This window comes from Mus caroli, chromosome 1, assembly GCF_900094665.2.
Source record: "Mus caroli chromosome 1, CAROLI_EIJ_v1.1, whole genome shotgun sequence".
Lineage (NCBI taxonomy): Eukaryota > Metazoa > Chordata > Mammalia > Rodentia > Muridae > Mus > Mus caroli.
This window is the reverse complement of record NC_034570.1, coordinates 65,721,369-65,740,751: the sequence shown is the minus strand read 5'-3', so window position 1 is coordinate 65,740,751 and position 19,383 is coordinate 65,721,369. Positions and strand designations below refer to the sequence as shown.

General features: G+C 43.2%; 1 long non-coding RNA gene across 1 annotated transcript; it reads left to right on the top strand.

The window, feature by feature from the left end:
• Nucleotides 1-4,244: 4,244 nt before the first annotated feature.
• LOC110296483 lies at nt 4,245-18,151 on the top strand. The gene is made up of 4 exons (XR_002378182.1): nt 4,245-4,300; nt 4,971-5,009; nt 10,694-10,782; nt 16,315-18,151. It is a non-coding gene; the product is annotated as an uncharacterized LOC110296483 (long non-coding RNA).
• The last annotated feature ends 1,232 nt before the right edge of the window (nt 18,152-19,383 follow it).

Sequence of the window (19,383 nt, the reverse complement as noted above, 5' to 3'; positions counted from 1 at the left end):
AGCTGTCTTCAGACGCACCAGAAGAGGGCGTCAATCTCATTACGGATGGTTGTGAGCCACCATGTGGTTGCTGGGATTTGAACTCATGAGCCGGTGTTCTTAACCACTGAGCCATCTCTCCAGTCCGGCTTTGAGCTTTCAAAAGTCATGGACCATTTCCAGTGAGCTCTCTCTGCTTCCTGTTGGTAATTTGAGATGAGAGCCCTCAGATCTGTTTTTAGCTTCAGTCACCATGTTTAGCCTACTGTCACAGGTCCCTACGGGGATGGTGATAGACTCTCACTTCTCTTGAACCATAAGCCCCAAATAAAGTATTCCTTCTATAAATTGCCTTGGTCATGGTGTTCTATCATAACAATAGGAAAGTAGCTAATACAGGCCTGCTGGATATTACAACTGGAGCCATCATGCGGGAGTTGGCTTACACTGTTCTCAGGGGACTCACGGACGATCTGCTGGAGGGTAGAGTAAGCCCAACATGTATCATTAGAGGCCACATGTGCGGGGAGAAGCTGGGTCAGTGAGGGAGCCCTGGGGTGGATGTCTGCTCTCCTTTCCCTAACGCAGGAAAATGGCTTATGCTTTCTGGTCCTCACTGGTAAAATGGTGAACCCCAGTGATAGTTACCTCACTGAGCTATCAGGACTGAATCAAAGCGTGGTCTGGGGTTGATGTTAGAGAGCCAGTCTATCTTATTTGAAATGCCTGGGACCAGAGGTTACACATTTATCATCTTTCTTCTTGGTTTTAGAATATTTGCATGTATCAAGTGTAAACATTAGGTTTATTTATATTCCAGTACATATTATATGTGTAGTCTAAAGGCAGCTAATACTTTTTTTAAAAAATAATATTTATTTACTTATTAATTATTTATGTAAGTAGCTATCTTCAGACACACCAGAAGAGGGTGTCAGATCCCATTACAGATGATTGTGAGCCACCATGTGGTTGCTGGGATTTGAACTCAGGATCTTTGGAAGAGCAGTCTTTAAGTGCTCTTACCCACTGAGCCATTTTGCCAGCCCCTAATGCATTTTTGTTTTCTTTAAACTCCAGCCCCAGAGGATCCCACAGTCTCTTCTGACATCTTTGGGCACTAGGCAAGCACACGGCACACAGACATGCAGGCAAAACACCATGGGCATAAAATAAACTTAAAACTTATTTTCATTTTATATGTATGAATATTTCCCCTGTACATATGTTAGTGTAATGTATGGCACCTGAAGAGGCCAGAAGAGAGACCCTGGAACCGGAATTACTGACAGTTGTAAGCCATCATGTGGGTGCTGGGAACTAAACCAGAGTTCTTTGGAGAGCAGCAGATCTCTTACCTGCCGAGCCATTTCTCCAGCCACTGATTTTTTTTCCCCATTTTTGAGACAAGATCTTGGTAGGTAATTTAGATTGGCCAGTTAGCCCAGGTTGGCCTCAAATTTGAAGATCTTTCTGCCTCTTATTCTTATGTTTCTTTTTATTATGAATGTTTAATCCATGCTAATAAGCACCGGTGTCTGCTTGCTGAGTATATCTCCTTTAATAACACACGAATAATAACATTGTGCCTTCAGGTTATAAAAGTGAAGTGAGTCTAAAGAACTCAAGAGTAGGACCATTATCAGGGGCTAGCAGCTTCCTTTGCTAAGCAGGTATCTCATTTTATTTTGTGTTTGAGACCAAGTATTCTGCCTAGACTGGTCTTGAACTTGTGAGCTCAAGTGGTCCTCTCACCTCTCAGCCTCCAAGCAGCTGGGACTTCCAGTGTCCACTGCCACATCTGACTAGGCACTTACCTCTTGGAGTACCTACTGTGCGTGGCTGTACTAGTCGTGAAAATAAAACAGTCTCTGGTCTTACGGAATCTATATCATCACTACCGTCATTCTTGTTAATCTAATTTGAATTATTTTGGTTGCGAGCCTAGCCCTTAATGTCTGAGCCATCTCTCCAGACCTAGTTTGTGTTATTTTGAAGAAAGGAATCAGGTATTGTTTAAGAATGGACAGCGACCATATTTTTATTTTATCTGGAAAAGCAGGCTCAAAATTTTAGTTTTGTTTTCGTTCCTTTGCAGTCACCTCTAAAGACCCGTTAGGATCGGAGCCTGTTGACGTCCCCTCAGCCCCAGACCTTTCTTTCCCCTTTCCCACAGCCCTGCACTGTTGTTCCCCCGCGGAGCTCAGTCCACGCTGCCTGCTCACAGGCTTCAGTGATGAATCCTGCTGTGAGCACCGTTTTCAGTAGAATTGCCTACATAATCAGAAATTATTATCGATGTTCTCAACTGTTTACTAATGTGGCAGTGAGTATGATTTGTGCTCTAATGCTTTTTTCCCCCCTCAAAGCCCATTTACGTTGTAAATATAGCTCTGCGCTGACTCCCGAGTTCACCGTGTTAACCGCAGCTCGGAGGACGGCCAGCAGATGGCAGCAGAGACTCATGGATGTGCTTCCTCACCTAGGAGTCCGGCGCTCTTGCAAAAGGCTTTTCAACTGTGCGGACTCCAAAACCGAACGTATCCCCCACCCCTTATAAACATCTTAGACATGTATACGACCATCTCTGTATGTTTAACAGACCAGGAACTCTCTACCCCTCCACCCGAGGCATGTTAAGTGATCTGTCTGGTACTGTGTGTGACCAACTTTGCTTATAGAGGTCACATATCCCTTCAGAGATGCCAGGACATTGTTGCTGATTGACCCATAATATTAGCTTGACAGTGATTAACAAGAAGGTAAGATGGTCCCTTGCTGGGGGTGGTTTTCAGCATTCATATTCATAGGTTTGTTGACAGTTTGTAAATGAATTTTGTTTCCTTGCCTTTTTTTTTTTTTTTAAACCTCTGCAAGGGTTACTGGGATACAGGCTTGTTGCCTAGGTAGAAATGAAGACCCTCTCTACTGTCCCTGTGGTTTCTCTGCAGGGTCTTCTTGAAAAATACTGTTTATGCTGCTTGATCCACAGAATGCAGGCCACTCCATGCCCTGTGTGGATTTTCCATCCAGTTTGACAGGCAGGGAAATTTGCAGGTTCATAGAAATTCACGATAAAGCGTATTTCCTAGTGTCAGCTCTCAGATAAGCCAAAGAGGTTTCAAAGGCAGCAAGGGGTGTCATGGTGTCATGGCAACTATGTGGTGGCATCTCCCGTGCTGGACCTGGTTCTGTAAGTTTCAGGGCCAGGGAAAAATGAAACAGAACACTTTCCCAAATTATTGGGCCTTCAAGATGGTGACAGCAGAGGATTATATCAAGTCTAATCTTCTGAGGAGAGCCACAAGTGACAGCACAGGTTTAGTGTCAATGAAATCAGTTTTCTCTTTCCTCTGCCCCCTTTCTCTGTGTATGTGTGTATGAGGAAAGAGGGTGGGGCTGGGGTAGTAGGAGAGGATCTTTCTTTTCCTTTTCTTTTTTAAGATCTATCTATCTATCTATCTATCTATCTATCTATCTATCTATCTATTTTCTGTATATGAGCACACTGTAGCTGTACAGATGGTTGTGAGTCTTCATGTGGTTGTTAGGAATTGAATTGAATTTTTAGAACCTCTGCTTGCTCTGTTCGCCCCCCTCGCTCTGGCTGGCCCCACTCTCTCAATCCCTGCTTGCTCCAGCCCAAAGATTCATCTATTATTCACTGTAAGTACACTGCAGCTGTCTTCAGACACACCAGAAGAGGACATCAGATCTCATTACGGGTGGTTGTAAGCCACCGTGTGGTTGCTGGGATTTGAACTCAGGACCTTCGGAAAAGCAGTGAGTGTGTTCTTACCCTCTGAGCCATCTCGCCAGCCCCGAGGATTTTTCAAAATTCTGTCTTAGATGTATACACTTTGAATGGCAGCAATTTCTAGCTTTAGCATTATTGGCATTCTAGAACAGGATTCTTCATTGCGGGACGTGATCGGTGGTCCCTTCGGATGTGCTCAGAGGCGTCATCGATGTTCGCTGCATCCTAGTTGCCAGCTCCCAGTCTGCCACGGCTGCTGCGAAAATCAAGAAATATCCTTTAGACACTGTCAAATATCCCGGTGGGACAAGATCTCCCTGATTGATGTCCCCTGCTTTAAGGTTTAGAACACTTCCAAGGACAGTTTCATCTCCTCTCTCGCTTCCACCCTGCAGGGCATAAGGAAAATAATAAAGGCCCGTAGAGGTGGAATTCCTCCACCGCAGGCCGATCTATCTGTGGAGTTTAAGGCGCGCCCAGACATTCTGTACATGCTCAGTTTGTCCCGGTTGCCTTGCGCAGATATACTTTCCTCGCGGTGTCTGTTCTCTGAGCTCTGAAAATGTATCCTTTAATCTCGGGCTCAGAAAACCCCTTGACTGTGGAAGGAGACACCAAAGGCCTTCCAGTGACAGGCAGGGAGAGGGCGGTTTGGATTACTAATTTGCTTTCACTTCTTAGCCTGTTTTTCCTTCCCAGGGCTGTTCCTCTGTAGACCTTGAGTATGAATAATTCCGGGTAGCCTGAGGGGAGAAGCAGGAGGCCGCCTTGTAGGGCTGTTTGTACTGTAATGAAATAGCAAGTTTAAAAGCGTAAGTGAAGCCTGTGCGCTTGGAAATGGCGGGAGGTCCAGCATGCGCTTTAAAAATTACTCAGAAAACTGACAAACTCTTGAAGGCGGGGAGAGAGATTGCCTGCTTCACTTTTGGAAGACGTCCCTCCCCATCCGGGGTTGAACAGCCCCCACACATTGATCCTGAGTACAGGGCGTCCCAACCAATTAAATACTCAGGGAGATGCACTCTTAACTCTATATTTGAGTTATCAGCTGGAAGGCCAGACTAAGCACTGAGGTTGTCTAGGAACTTGCTAGCCAGCTGTTTGAGAGATCTGAGAGCTACTATTTTGTACGCAGATAGATTCCGGACTGAGGAAGGCTGTTCAAATTACGTGACAAAGAGGTCCAGGTTCAGAGATTTGAGTGCTCTGTGGGGTCCTTAGTAGGGCTAACTAGCTGGAGCTCCTTCTTGTCAGCGGCCTTGAAGATGGACAGGTTATTATTATTATTTTTTTAAGTGTTGCATAGTCATACTGAATTAATTATAGCTATTCACTGGTGAGGGTTGGGGGTGGTCCCTTCAAGGGTGTGAGCTCTTTGATGAGAACGGACTCCTAACAAATAGAGCAATGTGAACACAATTTGCTTCAAGTCAAGAAAGAGATGGGGACACAGCCTAGAGTAGGTCAATTAAAATCAATTAATGAAAAGGCAAACTGGTAACGTGTAGTTTTAGTAAAACAAGAAAAACAATGCACAGTGGCAGAGAAGTTTTGCTTCCCAGTCTTTCCACTTTCTTTCTTAAACAAAACAAAACAAAACAAAACCAAAAACCAAAAACCAAAAACACCCTCTCAAAACAAGCAAGCAAGCAAACAAACAAAACCAAACAACAACAACAACATCAAACAAAACACCCTAAATAGTGACTGGAGAGATGGCTTAGTGGTTAAAGCTTTTGTTGTTCTTGCAGAGGACTTGGGGTTTCACCCACCACCCAATGGAGATTCACAGTCATCTGTAACTCTAGTTCTCGGATGCCTGACACCTTCTTCTGACCACAGAGGGCATCAGGCACAGACAAAACACCCATATAAAACATAAAAATGAAAAAGACTGAAAAATTAGCTGTGTGGTGGTGGTGCACACTTTTAATCCCAGCACTTGTGAGGCAGAGACAGTCGGATGTTTGTGAGCTCAAGGTCAGCCTGGTCTACAGAGTGAGTTCCAGGACAGCCAGCGCTACACAGAGAACCCTGTCTCGGAAAACAAAAACAACAAAAGTTTTATCTAGCATTTATTTAGATGTCTGTGTGTCTGTATGTGCATATGTGTGGATGCTTGTTCCTGTGTATTCATGGACACCAGAAGAGGGCATCAAGTGTCCTCCTCGATCACCATCAGCCCATTCCTTTGACACAGGGTCTCTTCCAACCTGGGGCTTGCATTTTCTCAGCTAGATGAGAAGCCCTCTCGTTCCAGTGATTTTTTTGTCTCTGCCCTCCCTTCAGTTATCCCTGGAGTTATTGGTATTCGCAGGACTCCTGGCTTGTTGCATGGGTGCCTGTATTCAAACGCTGGTTCTCGGGATTGATCAGCACTGTTTCTCCAGATCACCCCCTTCTCTGGTTCTCGAGGGGGGGTCTTTGCTTTTGGAATTAACGCAGCACATTGGTGTTTCAATCTGTTGAGTGTCCATAGAGCGACGGAGAGCCTTATTTTTCTCATGACTTCTAGAGGGAGCAATGCTTTCCTCCCTCTAGAAGGAACTGACTGCCGGGGAAGCCGCAGTTAAGTGTAAATGGATAATGAGTGGGAGATGGGAAGAGAACAGGATAGAGGCTAGAAGGGAGATGCTGAGCTAGACTCCGTGGATTCCTCAATGAAGGATGGGAAGGTACTGGTACGGTGGTCTGGATTTTTAATGTTGAAGATTAACTTTAAAGGGGAGAGGGAGATGGTTCAGTGATTACAGGCACTGGCTGCTCTTGCAGAGGACATCGTTTTGGTTCCTAGCACCCAATATGGCTTTCACCTGTGACTCCACTTCCAGCTGGAGGGCCTGGAAGGCCTCTGAGGGCCCCAGGCATGTACATGGTGCACATTCAGACATGCAAGGCCAAACACTCACACACATAAAAAAATAAGAAACTAAAAGAATTAAAAAAAAAAAAACCTTAAAAATCACATAATAATCACAAGTCTCTGATATAAATTGAACCCGTTAGTGGTTTTTATTTAAGTCATTAATTAATGAGGGAACCTTGCGACATTACAATGGCCTCAAAGGAGAATTCAAACGACCATCAAATAATTCTGTAATAATTCTACAAATGGATGCAAAATTGGCTTGTTCCATAGTGGGCGTGGTGGTGGAGGTTAGAAATCAATTATATTTGCAGAGGAAAAGATTAATTTTCATGCCTGTAGACAAGTCATTTGAATTATTATTGGTGCCAGAGAGTAGGGCAGATGGAGAGGACCCGAGGACCGTGTATAAAACACTGCAGAACTACTATGAGAAAAACACAGAGGAAAAAAATCTCTGGCAAAGGCTGGCTAGCTCACAACTCCCACCCTTCAGGAGGCTGACTGGAACGAGCTGGTGCCATTGGTGGAAGTACACGCTATATGTCTGAAGATGATGTGTGCCTTATTATAATATGAAAACAGACACTACCCTGCTGGGCCGAGAACACTCGTGAAACTCTACACTATGCAAATGAGCAAGATAACCCCGGGGATGTGGCACAAAGTCTCCATCCTTTGCATAGCATCACTGATGGAGATTCTCAAAGTTCTCCTAGCCCTACCCTCTTCATTGGAAGTAGGTTGTTTCCTGTCACCCGGTCTCTCCTCCTGCTACTTTCCACAAGCCTTCCGCCGATGCTTGTTCCAGGACACAAGAACCTGGAATCCCTCCAGAGGTGCCAACCAATCTCTTATGTTCACTGATGTTGTTATTGCTACAGTTTGCAATGTAAAAGTTGCAAAATAGCTTAGCCAAGGAAAGGCAGCGAACTCACAGAATCAAGCCATCTGGAAGCCTATACTTAGAGGCTGCCCTGTTTCCCGCTGAAGAGGACCTTATAATCTTTCTGGTCCATTTGATTATTTTATAGTTTCTTTTTAAAAAGTTTCTATAGATTTGATTGTCTAATGGTAACACTTTATTTTAGACAATGGACCAAGCTTTTAGGAAAAGAAAAGGACCTACAATTTTCTTTCCAAACAGATTCAACAAGCCATGATCAAACGTCTGTAGGTAGCACTTAGGTGCTGGGGAAGGAAGAGAAGGAGGTAACTATACAGCCATAGTGAATATTTAGGCACATCTCTGAGGCAATAGTTATGGCTAAATCTCACCTTGGTTGAGCTCTGCTCCACCGGAAGTATAATGGGTGGGTCTGTACACATCTTTAGAGGTTACAGTTCAGCACTCATTCAAGGGCAGAGGCATGTCATTTTTTTCCCTACATGTAATTTTAGTTAGGGCAAGAAGTGGTGGCGTTGGTAGTCTCTAGTGAAATCTGCAAAGTGGGAAGCACTTAGACAGATGGAGGAGGTAGAAGAGGAACTTAGGAACTGTGCTCCTAGACAAGAGCACACTTTCTGTCCTTTTGTTAAAATGGCTAATTAGAGTCGAGGCGTGGGGGTGCATGCCTTCCATCTCAGTGCTCAGAAGGGGGGAGTAGATTGTTTCCTATTACATTGTCCCTCCCCCTACAACTTTCCACTCAGCTTCAGATGATGTTTTCTTTCACGACAAGGTGGATCCAGACAGGTGGAGCTCTGTTGAGTTCCAGGACAGTCAGGTTTACATAGAGAGACCTTGTCCCCAAAACCCTCAAAATCATCATCAAGAGCAACAGGCAAAATGACTAACTAGGAGGCCTTTAGATGGGAGGGCTCTCTAATGTAAGCAAATTGACTTCGTAAGCAATTTGATATAAACAGTCATGTTCTAGAGAAAAATAATTTGAGCTTAACTCATGAGAACCATCAACGAATTTCTATCTAGGCCTTTTACACTGAAATGATCTAATAAGGCCATTCACTGCTTTAGCCAGTTCAATATTTACTTTGCTCTGATTCTGAGTTCACCCTATCAAAATGTTCCCCTGGTGCCCTCACAGTGGAGGACCAAACACGGGAGCTGTGAAATATTGCTGTCTGTTTAAACAGACCCCTTTAAAAATGTTACGTGGTTAAATTTATCTTTTAGCTTTTTCATCAGAGTGTTCTCATTCAGGTAGAGAAAAATATCCAGAATTCAGTTTTGATTTTTTTGTTTGTTTATTTATTTAGCACTAGGAGAGACATGGGGGCGGTGGTTGAAAGATGGTAATCTATAGATCTTGCTTGCTTTTAATACCAACATGCCTGGCAAAATGTGCTCAGGTGGTATGATAGTGGCATGGCAGTTATGGGTGTAACCAACCACATTCTAATTGCTATGAGGCCTACTCCACAGGAGCGATGGTCAAAAGGTCAGCTCATGGCTGGGAAGATAATGGTGCTTTTGTATATGAGTACACTGTAGTTGTACTGATGGTTGTGAGCCACCATGTGGCTACTGGGATTTGAACTCAGGACCTTCAGAAAGAAAAGCAGTGCGTGCTCTTACCCGATAAGCCATCTCTCCAGCCCCTTGGTATTTTATTTTTATTTGTGTGTGTGTGTGTGTAGTGTGTATGCATATGGAAATTTGTGCTACTGTATATGTGCATGTGGAGGCTGGAGGAGGATGCTGAGTGTTCCACCTTGTCACCTCCCTCATTCTTTGAGACAGGGTCTCTCGCTGGACCTGGAGCTATGCTGGCAGGCAGTGAGCCCCACTGTGACCCTCCTGTCTCTGCCTTGAAATGGTTCTGATATTACAGGCATTTTTTTTTGTTGTTGTTAGATATTTTCTTTCCTTTCAAATGCTATCCCCAAAGTCTCTTATCCCCTCCCCCTGCTCTGCTCCCCAACCCACCCAATCCTGCTTCCTGGCCCTGGCAATCCCCTATACTGGGGCATATGATGTTTGCAAGACCTAGGGCCTCTCCTCCCATTGATGGCTGACTAGGCCATCCTCTGCTACATACAGGCATGTGTTTAATACCAAGCGTTTTGCATGGGTTTTGGGGACGTGAATTCAGGTTGTTCTGCAGTAAGTACTCTTACCCACCAAGCCAATGCTCTAGCCTGGCATTTTTAAGTCACGAAGTCATGGATGCAAATCCATGGGGGTCATACACAAGATTAGCTTCTAGGTTTGAAGTTGAAAACTGAGACTTCCTCCCTTCCTTCCTTCCTTCCTTCCTTCCTTCCTTCCTTCCTTCCTTCCTTCTTTTAGATTAGTACCCACAATTGTTTTGAATCACACAGCTGTAATATTTTCTACCCCTTCTTTCCTTCAGTAGGCAAACAGAAGTTTTCATTCTTTCCTTACATTTGAATTTTTGAAAATTCATTATAATTAATAGTAGTAGGTTTTAAGGCTATAGAACAGGACAATCTGGCATAAAGAAAGGTGAGAAAGAAGATACAAATTTGTCTTTAAAGCTACCCAACTCTTAGGACTTAATGTGTTGCTAAATTACATCTGTGCAGTTGGAGATAACTTAAAAGCCAGGCATGTGTGTGATTGTAACCAAGTTTTATAATTTTAGCTTTAATTCAAAATACCTAAGGTTTTTGGATGAGTTTAGGATCTTCTTACTGTTAATTCAGTGGAGGAAAATGAAACTGGAGACTTGGTCTCTTTTCCGAGTAAACATGGTGACAAAAATACATCTGAAGCTTGAGAGCAGTTGAGAATTTGAATTTTTTTTTCTTATGGGAGTGGTTAGCAAAACAATAAGGTTAAATCAAAACTGAGAATCGTCTCTTGTTCCATTATATCTCTATCAAGCTCATTATCTCAAGAAGTCAGCTTAGAATCATTCATTTAAAAATGATTGTTGTTGAATTAATGGAACTTAACACTCCAAATTCTTAGGTGAATTAAATAAATGACCCATCTAGTTCCCATGGGAGATACCGATGTCTAGTCTAGATCTCCCAAGTCAATACGGCAGTGATTACTAAATCAGGGAGAAGGGCAGCGTTTGACACATGGAATGATTTATGTCTCTGGTCCATACGGAAAAAGCAGGCAACAATCAATTCAAGTTTTTCTTGTTCCGTTTCAGACCGCATGAGGACTCAGAAATGTCACCATTTTGGCTGTATGAAGAGAGGAATTCATGCTGTGTGCTGGGCAGCATCTCTCTTCTGGTAGGTGAGTCACCGTGCATGAGCACTGCATGGGGGAAGTGAGGTCGCCTCCTTTTGTGATGGATGCTGAAGTTAGGGGGAGAGTGGATTACTCAATGCTCCTCAAGATTCCAACATCAGCACCTAGGCAATGTGCCAGTTAGGGTTTCAGTCTTACTGCATCTCATCGACAGAAAGACTGGGGAAAAAAGCCAGAGAGAAAAACAGACCCAGAGAAGTGCCCCAGTCCCTTAGTGGTCAGTCACTCACAGGGTACCTGGCAATGGCCTCAGCTATCTTATGGTCTTCATGACCTCTGTTGCTTGTAAAAGTGATTAAAAGATGAAAGCTGTCCTCTGGGAGGTGGAGACGTCAACTCTGCTTGAGCTGATACAACCGTAAGGCTGGAATATCCCTGGATGGCTCTTCCAGACGAACCCAAGTATCATATCGGTCTGCTGCTGCTATTCTTATTATAGGAAATTTATCTCCACTTGACAACAGTGGCTGCTGTAAAATCACCTTTCCAGGGACAGTAGTTACAAGAACCAGAGCTGCCTGCGGTCCCCAAATGCCTCTACCATTGGCTGTCTTCTGTGTGGCTAGGGAATCCCAGTTTCTGGAGTTTCCTTCTTTACCTGAGGTGTGAGGCTGACTGTAATGAGGATGCCAGGTCGCACTCCCGAAGGAGAAGAGCAGAGATATCATGAGTGGGTAGAGATGGAAGGGCTGCATTTCCTAAGCTGCCGTCCATACTCGGGAAGAGTGAGCTTGAGTAATTCTGATTTAATGTTACCTACCTCAGGATGCCTTTTCGTGCCTTCCAACAAATGGGAACAAAGTAGACAGGGCTGATGAAGGCCACTGTATTCTAAGACCCAGGTCTTAGAAAAGGACAGGAAAACATTTCAGGGCATACTGGGAGTGTCTGTTGTTGCGACATCCTCTAGGTATAATTAATGACCATGATGTGACCTAAGAGGTGTGGTTGTAAATTAATGAGGCTGGCTCTTGGGTATGGATTAAGTAATTTGTGCCTTCTTTATGGTGACACTTCATTTAAAATTCTGCAAACAGGGAAATGCAAACCAGTAGGAGGCAAGAGAAAACCTTCACCCCAGTACAGCGGTTAGAACATCCGGCTCACAGCCGGTTTACCTGGGCTTCAGATCTTAGCAGTCGTGTGCAGTGGGATGAAGGGTACTCAAATTTACCCAATGCTTTCAAAAAATGAATAAAAATTGTTTAGTAAAACGACGGTAATGGGACAAATAATCCTGAAATATGATGTCATTCTGAAGTATGTCTCCTTAGCATAAACCATGTCTCAGGAAACTGAAGAAGACACAGGAGACAGACAAAGGAAATTTATATCAAGAAAGAAGTCTCCAGGTACATTTCATTGTGTGTGGATATGAATAAGTCCACAGGATCGGTTCCAAAACTGACCATTGCCAGGTCAAAGGAAGAATATGTGCATTTTAATTTTTTATAAATACTGACAAAATTCCCTCCCCCACCGAATGTTCATAGGTAACATGGGTGGGGGGAGCCTTTTTGTCTGGCCTCTTAGACTCTATTATTGGGTCTGTGTAAATCAAGCTGATAAAAGAGATTAGTAAGATATCAAAGTTGGGCTGGAGAGATAGCCCAGCCTTTAAAGGCTCCCAGCCATTAAAGGTAAGAAAACAAAGTTTTCATTATTTACTATGCACATGTTTCTTAAAGAGAAAATGTTTAAGGACATGGCTAGATGATTGAGTCTTGTAAATATTTTAGTTAAAAAAGGAGAAAAGACTTGGGGCTTTCGAGGAGGTGTTTCCTGTCCGTACAAGCAGCCAACATCATGTTAGGCTTCTGTTTATTTTTCTCCTGCTAATCTTTTATTACAGGGAGTTTAAGCTTAGAACTGTGATGAATGAATAGTAAGGGAAGTTGTTTTTCTTCTCCTATACTGGAAAGTTAGCCCATAAAAATGCAGAGGGGAGAGGATGTTTGGAAAACATGGCTGTCTTGTGTCTGGAGACAATTGCTGTGTGGTGGAAGAAACGACATCTTTACAAGTGGAAATATCCTTTAGAAATATGAATTTACTTTATAAAAGAAGAGACTTAGCATCTATTTTTAGGCAGATACAGAGAAGTAAATAACTTTTTCTGTTTCTCAGATGCTTTTAGTTCAAAATACTCCATTTGCTAAAACAGTGTATTCTGAGGCCCGCTGTTCCTCATGCTCACACAGGTGATGGCCGCAGTGGTTTTCTCTCACATTCCTGCCAACACAGCTAACTCCAGTTTCCTAGTGGAGCTAAAAACAATTTTTTTCTTTCTATTTCTCTTCCATCTGCTAGAAATGAAGCCTTTGTATATTAACAACAACCAAATTCAAAATAGAATCGTTACATGTATTACAAAGCTCTAAATCCTTCTTTCTCCTGAAGCCAAGGGAACTTTAGTCTACAGAGAACAAGAACCACTGAATCTATTTGGTATGCACGGTTTGAAGTCAATTTTGCATCTGATTTTAATCTGATTGTATAAGTGCCTATGTTGGCTATGATCTTGATCATTACCTCGACCGGGCTCAGCAGTTCTTAGGGGTCAGTGAAGGACAGGTTTGGAAGTGTCTTCGAGAGACTTTCCAGAAAAAATTGTCGTGTGGAAGAACAACTAAGCTGGAAAGACCCACCCTGAATGTAGTCAGTGCTGCTCCTTTGCTGGGGATCTGGGGCAGAGTGTTCTTGTTTGCGTGTGAAATGCCCACCACAGGCTCAGGAGCTGAGGCTGGGTCTCCAGCTAGTGATGGTATTGGAAGAGGTCATGAGAACTTTGGGAGGAGGTCACAGGACATGCGCCTTTTAAGCTAATCACTGATCCTAGGACCTATGTCTCTCTGTCTTCTGTCTGCTATAAGTCAAAGATGCACCTCCACTGCACATTCCCAAATCTACTTGTTCTGCACAAGCACATGGAACCAACTAACCATGGATTGAATCTCCAGAAACCAGGATCCAAAATAAGTCCTTTCTCCTTTAAACTATAGAAGCTGTCAGGCATTTTGGTCATAACCGCCTAAAAGCTAATTTTTAAAACCATGTCCTACTTCCAATGCTAAGAATAAGAGGATTTAGTTTTCATTTAGTTACCTCAAATTGTGTATTAATTAAAGAGGAACCAAACAACAACAACAACAACAACAACCACCAACAAAAACCCTAGAAGCAATGGGTTAGGAAGTTGCCTTGAAATATTTGTAGCTGAAAGGTATTTCAGGATTCATGACCCATCTCCATCTCACAGACACCAGCATGTTTGCCCAAGGATCAGATATAAGCAGAACACCATAAAAACAGGAATAAATTGCATGACTGAAGCTGTCTTTTTTGCTCATCAGATTCACCGGAGCAAGGTGCAGATTGCAACAGAATAACAGGAAAAGTGTAGTTTGTTTTTCAGGAATTTATGACAGGAAAGGAGCAGAGACCAACACAAAGGAGAAAATACACAATGCAAGGAGAGATGTTCGTAGTGGAGTTTGAAGAGCCTGGGTTCCCAGGGCAGTCTGGGGAAGGGGGGTGGTGATGCTGCTGACAAAGAAGTGAGCAAGCAGATGCTCAGAGGGAGGAAGGAGTCAAGGGAGCCCATGTAATAGACAGAGAACAGACCGCAGAGAAGACCCAGGGCTGACCCCACATCAACCACCACCATGTTCACAGGTCCGGGCTCTCCTCATTGATAAAATGGGGGTATTCTGGCTATGTTAACAATTTTTTGTGGATCAGATGTGAATTGTGCATGGGAAAGTGTCCCACAGAGGGCTCAAACAGTTACTTCTAGCAAACAGCAGTGAGTTTGAATCCAGAGGCAGAATGGTCAAGGTACAAGCAGATGCCGAGTCCCAGAAGCTTGGGAACCTAGGACACAGCATTGAGTGTGGGTGATGCTGGGAGATGTGCGGGGATGAAGAGGCAACACTTGCAAGCAGCCTTTCAAATAAGGCATGTCTTGGAGGAAAGCGATGTTTGAATAGAAACTCCCAAGCAGCTAGACTATGGCTACTTGAAGCCAACAAGGACCATACACACACACACACACACACACACACACACACACACACACACACATATATATATATATATATACACATACACACACACAAATGTGGTCAATTCTTATTGGATAGGCGCTGGAGATGTCTTAGAAAACTACTGGTCTGGCCCAACTATAAACACTGAGGTGTGTTGGATGGACAACATCCGACGTGTAGATCCTCTTTCTGGGAAGAATATAACCCTGCATGCATGCTTGGTTTGCTTTTGTACTAGCTTCTTTTGAGATGTTTCTAAGCCATGGAAGCCCTTGTGATTATGTGTGGAAGCTGTGAAGGACAGCGGGTGGAATCTTGGACTATTTTGGGTAGCTGCAAGATGTTTTAAATTCTTTCCTTAAGGTTTGGCTTCCATAATCCACCTTGTATTATCTCAAAAGAGAGTTGCTTTCATTCCATGTCAGGAGGTATAGAGTGAAGCCGTGCATAGATATATAGACACTTTTCCTCAGAGAGAGAGATGCTGTTCTCCTTAACTTATCCAGCCTATTCCCTCTTGATATCAATAGTCTCTCTTTCTTTCTTGGCTATCTTTCATTAGATGTGTTTTTCAAGAGACTCAAGTCACTTGATATTGAAGAATTGTTGGGTTTACAAGAGAAAGAGTTCTGAAATGTATCGATGAGGGAAGGGTTTTCATAACCATTGAATATTGCTCCTACAATGGCTGTCAAAACAACTCACAAGGCTTGTTGTATTCCTTTTTCATATGTCATATGGGTAGTAAAGAGGGGCAAAAAGGACATGAGATCAAACCATTGCCACATTTATAGGTTTAGGCTATATACATGTTATTCCCAGGGTGAGAACTTAATAAAGTTTTCAAGTTGTAGGGGTCTCCCCTGGAAAAGGAAAACACCAAGATCTCTCATCAAAGTTTAAAACCATCCTTTACTGTTTTTGAAGGATGGAGGACCAACATGGACCCAACACATGTGAATGTTAGATCCCTCACAAAATGGTCATGTATCTGTCTATATCCTACACATATCCTTTACTATATTTTAGATTAAAAATTAAGTTATTTATTTATTTATTTATTTATTTGTATTTATACATGTGTGTGTGGGTACCTACAGAGGCTGAAAGAAGGTGCCGGAATTCCTGGAGCCAGAGTTAACAGGCAGTTGTGAGCCACCTAATGTGGGTGCTAGGAACTAGATTCAGGTCATCTGCAAGGGAAGCACTCATTCTCGCTGGCTGAGCCATCTCTCATCCCCTTCCTGTGTCATTTAAATCATCTCCGCTTTATTTATAATTCTTAGTACAATGTATATGCTATGCAAATAGTTATTATACTGAGCTGTTTGGAGAACAATGAATGATAAGGAAGGTGTCCACACTCGTTCAGTGCGAGGCAGTTTTCCCCACCCCAATACTTTTGATTCACAGTTGGTTGAGTCACTGGATGTTCACAGGGGTCTGACTGGTATTCGTATCTGTCTTTCAGATGGTTGAAGCTTTAAACCGGCTGAAAATTTGAGAATACAACCTTGGGCCCAGCCTGCTACCTTAAAAAATGTTATGGCCATTGACTGAGTGTAATGAAGCCCAGCTGTTGTGGTTTCCTCGCTGCTAGTTCTAATAGTGGCCGTGGAGCTATAAATCAAGGCCTCTCTTGAGACATGGAGGAAAGAAAGTGTCTGGGTCCTCTCTTGATACCTGCACCGCACTGTGGTGCAAAGTGAAACTCACCAACTCAGGTGGCCAAAACAAGCAGATGTTTAGCCCGGCTAAGTGTAAAGCGTTGGGGAAATGACTTTATAGGCCTTTGGCTGAGATGCTCCCATTTGAATGTCATACACAGGAAGTCTTCAGGTAGTGGAATAATATAAACAGACCTTACCTCATGAAGTGATTTATTTTGGATTGCTGGCAACAGCAACAGACTCTAGCACAAAGAAACATAAGGACTTACTTCTTTTATTTGAGAGATTTTTTTTTTCCAACTGGTAAGGGCTGCCTGTAATGAAGAAATGGGGACACTGCTTCCTTAATTACAGCACGTATTCATCATCAGAGGGACAAGGTTCACTAGTGGCAGAAACAATTGCCCAAGCACTTGTAGCGCTATGATCTCTTCAGCCTCTCCAATAACCTGTGGAAGAAGGGATCAATGTCTGTAGCGAATATGTGGAGAAACTGAGGCATCACAGGCCAGCCAAAGAGCCTGACCAAAGCCACAACGTGGTAAAAACAGAGGGACAGAAATTGCAGTTAAGTCTTCTAAGATGGAAGCTCTTTCTCCTCTGTTTTATTGTAGCAGGTGGGGAATGAGGTGATCTTAGATGATGACCAATACAAGAAGATGCAACAGTTTTGGCTCTGTCTTAGTCTAACTTAGAAGGTGATAGGGTCTAATGGCACAATGACTGACATAGCTTGACTCTGGTTAAACTTAAATTGTAGAGCTGTCCTACCTAGATTCCAGCTCTCAGTGAACCACTTATATGTGATCATTTCCTCTCTAATCTCAGCCTCAGTTTCCTTCTAGTCTGTGATGGGGTTGGCAGGAGTCTTGCCTTATTGGGGCATTTGTGAAGATTCAGTGAGGTAGCATTTGCAAAATACTCAGAACCTGCCTGGTACATTGTAAGAGATCTGTAAGTTTGTGAAGTAAAAGCTAAAACTAGTTTATTGATCCTGTTATTTTGTGGGTACATTGAATTCAGGAAGGGTAAAGTAGGGACTTCTGAAAAAAAAATGAATGAGAATAATTTTGTAGTAAGATAGATAACATGGTGGAAGTCAAGTGTGGAGGGAAGGGCCCTAGACTGTGCTCTGCCTTCCCAGAAGGGAAGGAGTGAGAGATCATCAGCCTGTATCCAGACACTTCTTGTATACATCTCACCTCCAATTTTTAAATAAAAACCCTGTCTTTTCAGTTCTTTAAGTCAATAGTGTACGTATGAACGCTCCCTTTAACAAGATGAACAGCCTCAGTCAGCTCGCCCAACCCCAGGACCAGAAAGTCACCTTGGTTTTTCGCTCTGCTTATTTTAGTCAGAAACCAGGGTGTTGGAGGGAAGGGATTTGGGGAATCTGGGACAAGGTGGGGACTGATCAATTGCAAAAGCCAGACACCGTGGCCATAAAAAGGAGACAGGAGGGAGAAATGCCTCAAAGCGAGTCATCATGTTTCCACACCGGACGGTTACCTCATTGAGACAGAGAGGAACAAGATCTGCTGATAGGGTCATTCCTATCTGTCAGATGGCAGGAGGAAATGAATACGCCATTTGGAGGCTTCTTGGAGGAATGTTTCATTGTACTCTGCTCCTCACTGGTAAAAAAAAAAAATCACGTAAAAATAGATTCCTGGTCTTGTTTATTGTACTCTGCTCCTCACTGGTAAAAAAAAAAAATCACGTAAAAATAGATTCCTGGTCTTGTTTATCTGAGTTCAAGCTCCCCTGGTGAGCTCTTTTACAACTTTTCGGTTCTGCCACCACACTCCACATAAATGTACATTCTGTCCCGATGTCACTAATTAACTGAGAATCACAGGAAAAGTTACTAGGGTGACGTGGCTTCTTCCTTGATAACTCGGATGGCTTAGGCCCTGGGCTAGAAGCCACACGAGCCCCAGGGCCCTTGTTACTTTGGGTGAGTAGGAAGCTTCAAGCTCTCATGTGGCCACTGCAGACAGCTGAGACTAAGGGTAAGAACTGGCTTGACTCACACTACCCGTCTCAGAGAGTTCCTCCTTTAGACACTCTGGGGTCACTAAGAGTCCATAAGTGCCGGTAGAAAGGGCTTCTGGTCAACCCAAGCAGAAGTTCAATTTGATGGAATATTTAGAAATAGCTGAAACAACTAAGAAAAAAAAACCAAAAAAAAAAAAAAAAAAAAACCAAACACCAAATCCTACACTGGAAGGAGAAAATTGAGGCAATTCCAGAAGTCTACATCAAGGAGACATGACATTTAGACTATTTGCTGTACTCTATGTGGTCTAAACTCTGGACACAAGTGAATTCATCACCTTGGAGTGGTGGTGTGAGATGGTTACCATTATTATCTTGAGGTAAAAGAGTTAACCTATTCAAATTCCCATGACACGTGACAATTTGACCTCTGCTTAACTGTTACTATGGAAGCCAGTCATGATGATATTGTCAACCCCGGGTGCTAGGCAACATTGCTTATGGTGAGGCTGACACCAGATTGTGAATTGTTTCTAGACTAGGAGCACAGAAATCTGTGTTAGAAAGCTACATTTTTGGGCTTTTTTAACACTTGGAACTGGCAATGCCCTTATTGGGGGGCGGGGGGACCTGAAGGTTATGCTTATGGATTTGTTGCAAGGACTGCTACTAGATCTTTGTGGAGAGTAGAAGGCACGAGGATTATTAAGCCGAGGAAATTCCTGGCTGGTATACATTTTAACTCTTTAAACTTGAGTCTGTGTTGACTACGGCAAGGACTCCTATGTGGCAGGATATCTGATAGGCTTCCAAATGAACTAATAATGCCCGAAGTGGAGTCTGTTGCTGTCCTGCAAGTTAGAGTATTGATT